The sequence below is a fragment of the Mobula birostris genome, chromosome 20 (assembly GCF_030028105.1).
Source record: "Mobula birostris isolate sMobBir1 chromosome 20, sMobBir1.hap1, whole genome shotgun sequence".
Classification (NCBI taxonomy): Eukaryota; Metazoa; Chordata; class Chondrichthyes; order Myliobatiformes; family Myliobatidae; genus Mobula; species Mobula birostris.
Window position 1 is genome coordinate 39708988 of NC_092389.1, and position 10318 is coordinate 39719305.

A 10318-nucleotide genomic window follows, 5' to 3' on the forward strand; every position below is an offset into this window, starting at 1 on the left:
CAGTTCGGATCTGTCTGTCAGTTTCAATTCTCCGTCACAGCTCAGATCAGTCTTTCAGTTTGAATTCTCTGTCACAGCTCGGATCAGTCTGTCAGTTTCAATTCTCTGTCACAGCTCGAATCAGTCTGTCAGTTTCAATTGTCTGTCACAGGTCAGATCAGTCTTCCAGTTTCAATTCTCTGTCACAGCTCGGATCCGTCTACCTGTTTCGATTCTCTGTCATAGCTCAGATCAGTCTGTCAGTTTCAATTCTCTGTCACAGCTCGGATCAGTCTGTCAGTTTCAATTCTCTGTCACAGCTCGGATCACTCTGTCAGTTTCAATTCCCTGTCACAGCTCGGGTCAGTCTGTCAGTTTCAATTCTCTGTCACAGTTCGTATTAGTCTGTCAGTTTCCATTCTCTGTCACAGCTCGGATCAGTCTGTCATTTTCAAGTCTCTGTTACATCTCGGATCTCTCTGCCACTTTCAATTCTCTGTCACAGCTCGGATCAGTCTGTCAGTTTCAATTCTCTGTCACAGCTCGGATCAGTCTGTCAGTTGCAATTTTTTGTCACACCTCGGAACAGTCTGTCAGTTCGAATTGTCTGTCACAGCTCAGATCAGTCTGCCAGTTTCAAATCCTTGTCTGAGCTCGTATAAGTCTTTCAGCTTCAACTACCTGACACAGCTCGAAACCGTCTGTCTTTTTCAATTCTCTGCCACAGCTTGGATAACTCTATAAGTTTCAATTCTTAGTCACAGCTCGGATCTGTCTGTCAGTTTCAATTCCCTGTCACAGCTCGGATCAGACTGACAGTTTCAATTCTCTGTCACAACTCGGATCTGTCTGTCAGTTTCGATTCTCTGTCACAGCTCGGATCAGTCTGTCAGTTTCAATTCTCTGTCACACCTCGGATCTGTCTGTCAGTTTCAATTCTCTGTCACAGCTCAGATCAGTCTGTCAGTTTCAATTCTCTGTCACAGCTCAGATCAGTCTGTCAGTTTCAATTCTCTGTCACACCTCGGATCTGTCTGTCAGTTTCAATTCTCTGTCACAGCTCAGATCAGTCTTTCAGTTTCAATTCTCTGTCACAGCTCGGATCAGTCTGTCAGTTTCAATTCCCCGTCACAGCTCGGGTCAGTCTGTCATTTTGAATTCTCTGTCACAGCTCGGATCAGCCTGTCAGTTTCAACTCTCTGTCACAGGTCAGATCAGTCTTCCAGTTTCAATTCTCTGTCAAACCTCGGATCAGTCTATCTGTTTCGATTCTCTGTCATAGCTCTCACCAGTCTGTCAGTTACAATTCTCTGTCACAGCTCGGATTAGTCTGTCAGTTTCAATTCTCTGTCACAGCTCGGATCAGTCTGTCAGTTTCAATTCCCTGTCACATCTCGGATCAGACTGTCGTTTTCAATTCTCTGTCACAGCTCGGATCAGTCTATCAGTTTCAATTCTCTGTCACAGCTCGGATCAGTCTGTCAGTTTCAATTCTCTTTCACAGCTCAGATCAGTCAGTCAGTTTCAATTCCCTGTCACAGCTCGGTTCAGTCTGTCAGTTTCAATTCTCTGTCACAGTTCGTATTAATCTGTCAGTTTCCATTCTCTGTCACAGCTCGGATCAGTCTGTTAGTTTCAATTCTCTGTTATATCTCGTATATGTCTGTCAGTTTCAATTCTCTGTCACAGTTCGGATCAGTCTGTTCGTTTCAATTCTCTGTTCCAGCTCGAATCAGTCTGTCAGTTGCAATTTGCTGTCATAGCTCGGATCAGTCAATCAGTTTGAATTGTCTGTCACAACTCAGATCAGTCTGTCAGTTTCAAATCCTTGTCGGAGCTCGTATAAATCTGTCAGCTTCAATTACCTAACACAGCTCGGAACCGTCTGTCTGTTTCAATTCTCTGCCACAGCTCGGATAACTCTATCAGTTTCAATTCTCTGTCACAGCTCGAATCAGTCTGTCAGTTCCAATACCCTGTCACATCTCGGATCAGACTGTCAGTTTCAATTCTCTGTCACAGCTCGGATCAGTCTGTCAGTTTCAATTCTCTGTCACAGCTCAGATCAGTCAGTCAGTTTCAATTCCCTGTCACAGCTCGGGTCAGTCTGTCAGTTTCAATTCTCTGTCACAGTTCGTATTAATCTGTCAGTTTCCATTCTCTGTCACAGCTCGGATCAGTCTGTCAGTTTCAATTCTCTGTTATATCTCGGATCTGTCTGTCAGTTTCAATTCTCTGTCACAGTTCGGATCAGTCTGTTAGTTTCAATTCTCTGTCACAGCTCGAATCAGTCTGTCAGTTGCAATTTTCTGTCACAGCACGGATCAGTCGATCAGTTTGAATTGTCTGTCACAGCTCAGATCAGTCTGTCAGTTTCAAATCCTTGTGTGAGCTCGTATAAGTCTGTCAGCTTCAATTACCTAACACATCTCGGAACCGTCTGTCTGTTTCAATTCTCTGCCGCAGCTCGGATAACTCTATCAGTTTCAATTCTCTCTTACAGCTCGGATCAGTCTGTCAGTTTCGATCCTCTGTCACAGCTCCAATCAGTCTATCAATTTCAATTCTCTGCCACAGCTCGGATCAGTCTGTCAGTTTCATATCCCTGTCACAGTTCAGATTAATCTGTCAGTTTCAATTCCCTGTCACAACTCGGATAAGTCTGTCTGTTTCAATTCTCTGTTGTAGCTCGGATCAGTCTGTCAGTTTCAATTCCCTGTCACTGCTCGGATCAGTCTGTCAGTTTCGATTCTCTGTAATAGCTCGGGTCAGTCTGTCCGTTTCAATTCCCTGTCACAGCTCGAATCAGTCTGTCAGTTTCAATTGTCTGTCAGAGGTCAGATCAGTCTTCCAGTTTCAATTCTCTGTCACAGCTCGGATAAGTCTATCTGTTTCGATTCTCTGTCACAGCTCGGATCAGTCTGTCAGTTTCAATTCTCTGTCACAGCTCGGATCAGTCTGTCAGTTGCAATTTTCTGTCACACCTCGGATCAGTCTGTCAGTTCGAATTGTCTGTCACAGCTCAGATCAGTCTGTCAGTTTCAATTCTCTGTCATAGTTCGTATTAGCCTGTCAGTTTCCATTCTCTGTCACAGCTCGGATCACTCTGTCACTTTCATGTCTCTGTTACATCTCGGATCTGTCTGTCACTTTCAATTCTCTGTCACAGCTCGTATCAGTCTGTCAGTTCGAATTCTCTGTCACAGCTCAGATCAGTCTGTCTGTTTCAAATCCTTGTCTGAGTTCGTATAAGTCTGTCAGTTTCAATTATCTGTCACAGGTCAGATCAGTCTTCCAGTTTCAATTCTCTGCCACAGCTCGGATCAGTCTATCTGTTTCGATTCTCTAAAATAGCTCGGATCAGTCTGTCAGTTTCAATTCTCTGTCACAGCTCGGATCAGTCTGTCAGTTTCAATTCTCTGTCACAGCTCGGATCAGTCTGTCAGTTTCAATTCCCTGTCACAGCTCGGGTCAGTCTGTCAGTTTCAATTCTCTATCACAGTTCGTATTAGTCTGTCAGTTTCCATTCTCTGTCACAGCTCGGATCAGTCTGTCAGTTTCAATTCTCTGTTACATCTCGGATCTGTCTGTCAGTTTTAATTCTCTGTCACAGTTCGGATCAGTCTGTTATTTTCAATTCTCTGTCGCAGCTCGAATCAGTCTGTCAGTTGCAATTTTCTGTCACAGCTCGGATCAGTCGATCAGTTGGAATTGTCTGTCACAGCTCAGATCAGTCTGTCAGTTTCAAATCCTGTCTGAACTCGTATAAGTCTGTCAACTTCAATTACCTAACACAGCTCGGAACCGTCTGTCTGTTTCAATTCTCTGCCACAGCTCGGATAACTCTATCAGTTTCAATTCTCTCTCACAGCTCTGATCAGTCTGTCAGTTTCGATCCTCTGTCACAGCTCCAATCAGTCTGTTAGTTTCAATTCTCTGTCACAGCTCGGATCAGTCTGTCAGTTTCAATTCCCTGTCACAGCTCGAATCAGTCTGTCAGTTTCAATTGTCTGTCAGAGCTCGGATCAGTCTATCTGTTTCGGTTCTCTGTCACAGCTCGGATCAGTCTGTCAGTTTCAATTCTCTGTCACAGCTCGGATCAGTCTGTCAGTTGCAATTTTCTGTCACACCTCGGAACAGTCTGTCAGTTCGAATTGTCTGTCACAGCTCAGATCAGTCTGTCAGTTTCAAATCCTTGTCTGAGCTCGTATAAGTCTGTCAGCTTCAATTACCTAACACAGCTCGGAACCGTCTGTCTTTTTCAATTCTCTGCCACAACTCGGATAACTCTATCAGTTTCAATTCTTAGTCACAGCTGGGATCTGTCTGTCAGTTTCAATTCTCTGCCACAGCTCGGATAACTCTATCAGTTAAAATTCTCTCTCACAGCTCGGATCAGTCTGTCAGTTTCAATTCTCTGCCACAGCTCGGATCAGTCTGTCAGTTTCGATTCTCTGTAATAGCTCGGATCAGTCTGTCAGTTTCAATTCCCTGTCACAGCTCGAATCAGTTTGTCAGTTTCAATTGTCTGTCAGTGGTCAGATCAGTCTTCCAGTTTCAATTCTCTGTCACAGCTCAGATCAGTCTATCTGTTTCGATTCTCTGTCACAGCTCGGATCAGTCTGTCAGTTTCAATTCTCTGTCACAGCTCGGATCAGTCTGTCAGTTGCAATTTTCTGTCACAGCTCAGATCAGTCTGTCAGTTCGAATTGTCTGTCACAGCTCAGATCAGTCTGTCAGTTTCAAATCCTTGTCGGAGCTCGTATAAGTCTGTCAGCTTCAATTACCTAACACAGCTCGGAACCGTCTGTCTGTTTCAATTCTCTGCCCCAGCTCGGATAACTCTATCAGTTTCAATTCTTAGTCACAGCTCGGATCTGTCTGTCAGTTTCAATTCCCTGTCACAGCTCGGATCAGACTGTCAGTTTCAATTCTCTGTCACAGCTCAGATCAGTCTGTCAGTTTCGATTCTCTGTCATAGCTCGGATCAGTCTGTCAGTGTCAATTCTCTGTCACAGCTCGGATCAGTCTGTCAGTTTCAATTCTCTGTCACACCTCGGATCTGTCTGTCATTTTCAATTCTCTGTCACAGCTCAGATCAGTCTGTCAGTTTCGACTCTCTGTCATAGCTCGGATCAGTCTATCAGTTTCAATTCTCTGTCACAGCTCGGATCAGTCTGTCAGTTTCAATTGCCCGTCACAGCTCGGATCACTCTGTCATTTTGAATTCTCTGTCACAGCTCGGATCAGTCTGTCAGTTTCAATTCTCTGTCACAGGTCAGATGAGTCTTCCAGTTTCAATTCTCTGTCAAACCTCGGATCAGTCTATCTGTTTCGATTCTCTGTCATAGCTCGCATCAGTCTGTCAGTTATAATTCTCTGTCACAGCTCGGATCAGTCTGTCAGTTTCAATTCTCTGTCACAGTTCGGATCAGTCTGTCAGTTTCAATTCCCTGTCATAGCTCGGGTCAGTCTGTCAGTTTCCATTCTCTGTCACAGCTCGGATCAGTCTGTCAGTTTCAATTCTCTGTTACATCTCGGATCTGTCTGTCAGTTTCAATTCTCTGTCACAGCTCGGATCAATCTGTCAGTTTCAATTCTCTGTCACAGCTCGGATCAGTCTGTCACTTCGAATTGTCTGTCACAGCTCAGATCTGTCTGTCAGTTTCAAATCCTTGTCTGAGCTCGTATAAGTCTGTCAGCTTCAATTACCTGACACAGCTCGGACCGTCTGTCTGTTTCAATTCTCTGCCACAGCTCGGATCAGTCTGTCAGTTTCAATTCCCTGTCACAGCTCCGAAAGACTGTCAGTTTCAATTGTCTGCCACAGCTCAGATCAGTCTATCAGTTGGAATTCTCTGTCACAGCTCGGATCAGTCTGTCAGTTTCAATTCTCTGTCACAGCTCGAATCAGTCTGTCAGTTTCAATTGTCTGTCACAGGTCAGATCAGTCTTCCAGTTACAATTCTCTGTCACAGCTCGGATCAGTCTATCTGTTTCGATTCTCTGTCATAGCTCGGATCAGTCTGTTACTTTCAATTGCCAGTCACAGCTCAGATCAGTCTGTCAATTTCAATTCTTTGTCACAGCTCGGATCAGTCTGTCAGTTTCAATTCCCTGTCACAGCTCGGGTCAGTCTGTCAGTTTCAATTCTCTGTCACAGTTCGGATCAGTCTGTCAGTTTCAATTCTCTGTCACAGCTCGAATCAGTCTGTCAGTTGCAATTTTCTGTCACAGCTCGGATCAGTCTGTCTGTTCTAATTGTCTGTCACAGCTCAGATCCGTCTGTCAGTTTCAATTCCTTGTCTGAGCTCGTATAAGTCTGTCAGCTTCAATTACCTAACACAGCTCGGAACTGTCTGTCTGTTTCAATTCTCTGCCGCAGCTCGGATAACTCTATCAGTTTCAATTCTTAGTCACAGCTCAGATCTGTCTGTCAGTTTCAATTCTCTGTCACAGTTCGGATCAGACTGTCAGTTCGAATTGTCTGTCTCAGCTCAGATCAGTCTGTCACTTTCAAATCCTTGTCTGAGCTCGTATAAGTCTGTCAGCTTCAATTAGCTAACACAGCTCGGAACCGTTTATCTATTTCAGTTCTCTGCCACAGCTCGGATAACTCTATCAGTTTCAATTGTTAGTCACAGCTCGGATCTGTCTGTCAGTTTCAATTCTCTGTCACAGGTCCGATCAGTCTGTCAGTTTCAATTCCCTGTCACGGCTCGGATCAGTCTGCAATTTCAATTCTCTTTCACAGTTCGGATCTGTCTGTCAGTTTCAATTCTCTGTCACAGCTCAGATCAGTCTGTCATTTTCAATTCTCGGTCACAGCTCGGATCAGTCTGTCAGTTTGAATTCTCTGTCACAGCTCGAATCAGTCTGCAATTTCAATTCTCTTTCACAGTTCGGATCTGTCTGTCAGTTTCAATTCTCTGTCACAGCTCAGATCAGTCTGTCATTTTCAATTCTCGGTCACAGCTCGGATCAGTCTGTCAGTTTGAATTCTCTGTCAGAGCTCGAATCAGTCTGTCAGTTTCAATTGTCTGTCACAGGTCAGATCAGTCTGTCAGTTTCAATTCTCAGTCACAGTTCGTATTAGTCTGTCAGTTTCCATTCTCTGTCACAGCTCGGATCAGTCTGTCAGTTTCAATTCTCTGTTACATCTCGGACCTGTCTGTCAGTATCAATTCTCTGTCACAGCTCGGATCAGTCTGTCAGTTTCAATTCCCTGTCACAGCTCAGATCACTCTATCAATTTCAATTGTTGTTCACAGCTCGGATCAGTCTATCAGTTTCAATTCTCTTTCACAGCTCGGATCCATCTGTCAGTTTCAATTCTCTGTCATAGCTCGTGATAGTCTGTCAGTTTGAATTCTCTGTCACAACTCAGATCAGTCTGTCAGTTTCAATTCTCTGTCACAGTTCATATCAGTCTGTCAGTTTCCATTCTCTGTCACAGCTCGGGTCAGTCTGTCACTTTCAATTCTCTGGGTGTTAAGGGCCGGGTTGTTGTTGGCACACCATGTGGCCAGGTGCTGGACCACTCCCTGTAGGTCGTCTCGTCATCCCCTTTGATCAGACCAACAACTGTGGTGTCATCTGCGAACTTGAATATGTAATTAGAACCATGTACAGGAACGCAGTCATAGGTGAAAAGGGAGTACAAAAGAGGGCTCAGCCCACAGCCTTGAAGCACGCCGGCGTTCAGGGTGAGATTGAAGGAGGAGAGGTTGTCTAACTTTACTGATTGGGGTCTGTTAATCAGAAAGTCCAAGGTCCAATTGCAGAGTGATACGCTGATACCAAGCTGGTGAAGTTTGGTGATCAGCTTGGAGGGGATCACAGTATTGAATGCCGAACTAAAGACAATGAAGAGCATTCTGACATAAGAGTTGGGTCAGATTCACTAGAATGATTCCAGGAATGAGAGGGTTAACATATGAGGAGCATTTGTCCACTCTTGAACTGTATTCTTTGGAGTTTAGATGAATGAGGAGAGACCTTATAGAAACATTTCGAATGTTGAAAGGCATGGACAGAGTAGATGTGGCAAAGTCGTTTCCCATGCTGGGGGAGTCTAGTACAAGAGATCATGACTTAAGGATTGAAGGGCGCCCATTCAGAACAGAAATGCGAAGAAATTTTTTTAGTCAGAGGGTGGTGAATCTATGGAATTTGTTGCCACAGGCAGCAGTGGAGGCCAAGTAATTGGGTGTATTTAACGCAGAGATTGATAGATATTTGCGTAGCCAGGGCATCAGTTATGGTGAGAAGGCGGGGAGTGGGACTAAATGGGAGAATGGATCAGCTCATGTTAAAATGGCGGCGCAGACTCGATGGGTCGACTTCTGCTCCTTTGTCTTATGGTCTGTCCAGGTGGGTCAGGGCAGAGTGAAGTGCGTGGAGATGGCGTCCTCTGTTGACCTGTTGGTGCCATAGGCAAATTGATGGGGTTCCAGAGTAGAGGGCAGACAGGATTTCAGATGTGATAGAACCAGTCTCTCAAAGCACTTTGCAATGATGGGGGTGAGTGCAACTGGGCGGAAATCATTCAGGCCCGTGGCAGTGGAATGCTTCGGCACTGGCACGATGGTGGCGATCTTGAAGCTTGTGGGGACAACTGCCTAGGCCAGGGACAGATTAAAAATGTCCGTGAAGACCCCGGCCAACTGCCCTGCACAGGCTCTGAGTACACGGCCCGGTATTTCATCCGGACCAGCTGCCTTCCGGACATTCACCCTGCTGAGGGTGGCGTAAGCATCGGAGGTGGAAAGTGAGAGAGGTGGGAAATCCGCTTTGAGAGTGACTTCCTTGTTCTCTCGATCAAAGTGAGCGTAGAAGTAATTGAGCTGATCAGGGAGGGAAGCAGAGCTGGAAGGGGGCACGGTACTAGGTGGTTTGAAGTCTGTAATGACCTGTATGCCACGCCACATGCGCCAGGGGTCCGAGGAGTTGAAATGCTCCTCGATTCTCTGTTTGTGTATGTGTTTAGCCTGAGAGATTCCCCTCCTCAGGTTGGCCCTGGCTGAGCTGTAAGTCACACACATCAAAGTTGCTGGTGAACGCAGCAGGCCAGGCAGAATCTCTAGGAAGAGGTACAGTCGACGTTTCAGGCCGAGACCCTTCGTCAGGAGCTGTAAGTCTCCCGGTCTCCAGCCCTGAAGGCCGAATCTCTGGCTTTGAGCAGCAGGCAAACTTCTCTGTTCATCCATGGTTTCTGATTGGGGAAAACTTTTATTGTTTTAGTGATATCACTCTATTGACACACTTGTTGATGTGCTCAAGGACAGAGTTGGTATATAAATCAATGTTAATCTGAGAGTCTGTAGTGGCATGGGCAGCAAACGTGCTCCAGTCTGTGTGCTGGAATTGGTGCTGAAGAGCAGAGTCAGCCCCCTCCAGCCAGATCTTAATTGTGGGTTTCACACATTTGATGACCGGGGTATACTTGGGAAGCAGAAACAATGAAAGATGGTCGGACTGTCCCAGGTGGGGGACGGTAGTGGTTTTGTAAGCGTCAGCCACATTTGTGTAGACATGATCTAAGGTTTTATTACCCCTGGTGGTGCATAATACATTTTAGTAAAATCTTGGAAGCACGGTACATAGGTTACAATGATTAAAGTCCCCAGCGACAATAAAGGCTTCGTCTGGATGCAATGTCTGCAGCTTGCTAATAGCGGCACTGAGATCTTGGCTTGCTAACATTTTTCACTAAAGAGACAGCAAGCTCGTAAAAGATAAAACCTTCAAAGACACAATGCAAAAGGGGTGACTTTTAAAAATTTATTTAGCTACAGCTTAGGCTGTACCTCACAGCAACCCACTAATTTAACCCCAGCCTAATCACAGGGCAGTTTAGAATGACCAATTAACCTACTAACCAGTACACCTTTGGGTTGTGGGAGGAAACCTGTGAGGTTTATGGGGAGAATGTACAGACTCCCCACAGAGCACCAGAAATGAATTCTGGAAAGCCCCAAGCTGCACTTTAAATAGCCAGAATAATGTCAGATGGATTTAGAATATTTTGCCCCATCAACTGAGGCTGAGAAATGTTGAGAAACCTTTTAGAACATCTTTAGTTACATATTTCCATTAGCTAGTAGGAAAAGCAAAACTGCATGCAGCTTTAAATAAAATTGAAGGGGTCAACGGAAAACTGATTTGTTAGCACCAATTAAAAATTTAGAACCACTGTGACAATCGTTGGTGAAACAGGTGCGTACTTGTAGAGCAATAGTAAAATATAATTCCCTTAGATGGCAAGTGAACAATATTGAAGGGATCTTGGAGAAAGCTGCTACGCAGGTTGACTCTGTGGTTAAGAAGGCATATGGTG